Genomic DNA, 3,709 nt, shown 5'->3' with positions numbered 1-3,709 from the left:
TCATGGAAAAGGTTTTAATGTTAATCCCTGTGAGAAGTGTTTCCCAGCTATTAGTTTCATCAGAGAAGTCTTGATGTCATTGTTCCTCAAGCTGTAGATGATAGGGTTCAGGGTTGGGGGCACCACTGTATAGAATATAGATAACAACATCTAGAACTGAGTAAGATTCCTTGCTTGGCTTTAGATAAGCAATGACACCTGTTGTGATAAAAACTATGAGAATGATGAGATGGGGCAGGCAAGTAGAGAAGGCTTTTGACCGACTTTCTGTCATTGGAATCTTCAGCACAGTTGAAAATATGGGACCATAAGAAATAGCTATGGAAATAAAGCAGAGAATCCCTAGAGTAATCCCAATAGACAAAGCCACATCCACTCTAATATGTATATCAGAGCAGGAGAGCCTAAATAATGAAGGGACATCACAGAAGAACTGATAGATTTCTTTGGAGCCACAGAAAGGCAAAGTGAATGTATTAACTGAATACAGAGCCCCTAACAAACCTCCACTGAGCCAGGAAACAGTCTCCATCTTCACACAAGTCCCTCTGGTCATGATTACTTCATAGTGCAAAGGCTGACAGATTGCCACGTAGTGGTCATAGGACATTATTGCGAGGAGAAAAAGCTCAGATGCTGCAAAGAAAATTACTAAAAATGACTATAATACACACCCCATGAAAGAAATGGAATGGTTATGACATAGAGAGTTTGTGATAGATTTAGGGAGTGTGGTAGAAATAAAGCAAAGATCTAAAAAGGACAGGTTCTTGAGGAAGAAGTACATGGAGGAGTGGAGATGCACATCAAGAAAGATGAGGGTGAAAATGAGCAGGTTCATCATCAGAGCCACCAGGTACACTGGTAAGAAGAGCATGGCATGTAATACCTGCAGCTCCCAGATGTTGTAAAAGCCCATCAGGAGGAATCCTGTAACCATGGTGAGGTTGGTCATGCTTGGGGAGTTCTCTTGATTGTCTGAACAGAAAAAAGAAGCAGTTGTTAACTGATGAGAATACTCAGTATGCTGGATGTCAAGAGACTTTGGTTCAGGCCTATTCTGTGACTTTATAAAAATCACAGTGCTGTGGTTTGGTCATTTGCTAAATGAGGAGATGAAACTATATCAAAGAGTCTTAACCTTACTTTCAGGAATTTAAAGAAAACATTTTGATAATTATATTTCCTTATGGGTGATTTCTTTTGAAATCTATGTATTTTTATTTATACATTTAAATATACTATTGTGAGGAGGAAGTGGTAGGCTTCACCAGAAGCAGCCTAGGACACAAGACAAGAATTCCTGAACTAAATGATTTTTAAGGTCTCTTCTACATTCCAAAGGATCTGTGTTTCTAGGAATAGTATCCATAGCTTGAAAAAGATGCTAACAATATCAATGTATCTCTAAAATACATGAATTTTAAGAGTTATAGAGTGCTTTTGTCCCAAGGACACTGTGAGATAGATGAGTCAAATAGTACCATGCCATTTTGAACACAAGATGCCATATCTCAGGGAAGTTATGGGGTTTTCTAGTGGTCATACAGGAATTGTCAGAACCTGATTGCTAACCCTGTGCTTCTGATTCCAAGGCTGGGTTGAAACCTACTCCCGATTCCTGTACTGAGGCAAACCTAAGCTTTCTCTTCATCAACAAATGATTTTCTTTTCATTCTTCAAGAATGTTAGTGATATAGATAGATTCTCACACAATTTTAAATGCTGTCCACTGCCTAAGATGGTAACCCAACCAAGACACTGTCATATTGACAGCCTTATTACCCCAGAATACTAAATTGTTATGCAAATGAAGTCAGTGTCATGGATATGACACCAACCTGGGCCATTTTAATTTTATATTCTCCCTTAGTCAAAGACTATGCCACCAGCAGCTCAGTACAGCCATCTTGCACCACAAATCCATTGTCAACTGGAGAACTAATTCCAAAATCACTTTTGTTTGTGGTGAGTCTGTTCTATCCTCTTCATATGATGAAGGCAGAATGGACAATGACTGATTCATCTTGTTTGAGTTAAAGTACCCATCTATCTCTAGGCAGCTGGGTGGAACAATGGATAGAGTGCCAGACCTATAGTTAGGAAAACCCAAGTCTAAATCCAGGCTCAGACACTTATTAGCTGTGGGTCTCTAGACAAATCATTTAATTTCTGCTTACTTCAGTTTCCTCATTTGTAAAACAAGAATGATAATAACATCTATCTCTCAGGGTTGTTGTGAGGGTCAACTGAAATAGTAATTATAAATCTCTTAGGATAGTAGCAAGCACATGGTAATTACTATATAAAAGTTAGCTGTTGTTATTAGCTATCCTCATAAACTCATATACTAACATACAAAGGTATGCCTGAAGGACTCTCTACTCTCATTAAAGATATACAGAAACAAACCTGTACTTTGCACACAAGACAAAGGAATTACTGAAAAGTATGTTTCACTAATACTTTTCAATTGTTTTATCAATTGTCTGCTCTATACAAAGCTCTGTCCTAGACCTGTATAGGTCATGTAGATCAACAATGCCTAATTGTAGGCCTCATGGACCTTCTGGACTGTTAGGAAGATGAGAAATATTTGCAAATAACTACAATACAAGTTAGAATGAAATAAATGCATACAAACATAACAAAGGGTTCAGTGAGATGTGAGAGTGAGAGTTAACTTCTGGCAGACAGACAGAAAGACACACACATATACATATGTATGTATATCTGCATGTATATGAATATATATTATATTACAGAACCTTATGCAGTCAGGTGGGTTTTAAACAGTGGACTGGATCTCTTCAGGCAGGAATATTTAGGTTTTTGAAGGAGATATTCCAAGTATATTCCTAGTAAATACACAGAAGCAGAAATGGAAAAGTCAAGTTTGGAAAGATGGATTCTCTATTTTCTCAACATAAAGACCTTTAAAAATCCTAAGTATTGATCTTAAGAAGTGAAGTTGCAATTGGAATTTTGGTATTTCTACTAAAATTTCAAAGCCTTACTCTCTCTAATCATGTTCTTGGTCTTCCTTGGGACCTCCAGTCCTCATATTCCTCAGTACTTTCCTTGGTAATCTCTCTGCTCTGACTTAACTTTCCTAATTGGGACCATATACTTATTTGGGACACTATACTTAATTGATTTTGTCTTCTCTTGAATCACTTGCTTTCTTGAATAATTGCAGATCACATCTATTAAAAAATTAAGTTGTGGTTATTCCTGCATTCACCTTCTTTAATCCTACTTAGGTGCTATTGAATGGAGCTGATGAAAGTCACAAAATTCTAACTGGGCCCATGGCCAATTTTGATTATCTAATCTCAGCAAGGCAATTCTTTTTTTCCCCCTCAAATCAATTTTTTTTTAAAAAAAATCACATTCTTTACTTTGTCTTTTCCAAAACTTATCTACTTTTTTTAAATTTCCCATATTCTTTTTAATCAACAACTCTCATAAGTTAGGACTTCATTTCATACTTCATTTAGAAAATAGAGACTATTCTTGGTGAGATTTTTCTTTTCTCCTTTTTCAGTCATAATTCCTTGACATCCTCCATTCTCTCCTCCTTTATTCCTTGATGATGATGTGAGGTGCCAAGTCTCCAGACAAAGGTGAAACTTTACCCATACCTTTGATCCTTTCCCATCCTGTCTTTATTATCTTCATTCTTTTCTCTCCTTCTGAATTTCCCTAT

General features: G+C 36.8%; 1 pseudogene; it reads right to left on the bottom strand.

Moving 5' to 3' along the window:
- Positions 1-955, bottom strand: LOC114032334 (annotated as a pseudogene).
- Positions 956-3,709: the final 2,754 nt, after the last annotated feature.

The sequence above is a fragment of the Vombatus ursinus genome, unplaced genomic scaffold (assembly GCF_900497805.2).
Source record: "Vombatus ursinus unplaced genomic scaffold, bare-nosed wombat genome assembly UNPS02015415.1, whole genome shotgun sequence".
NCBI classification, from domain to species: Eukaryota; Metazoa; Chordata; class Mammalia; order Diprotodontia; family Vombatidae; genus Vombatus; species Vombatus ursinus.
Note: the sequence above shows the minus strand (reverse complement) of the source record. Positions and strands in the feature narration are given on the sequence as shown.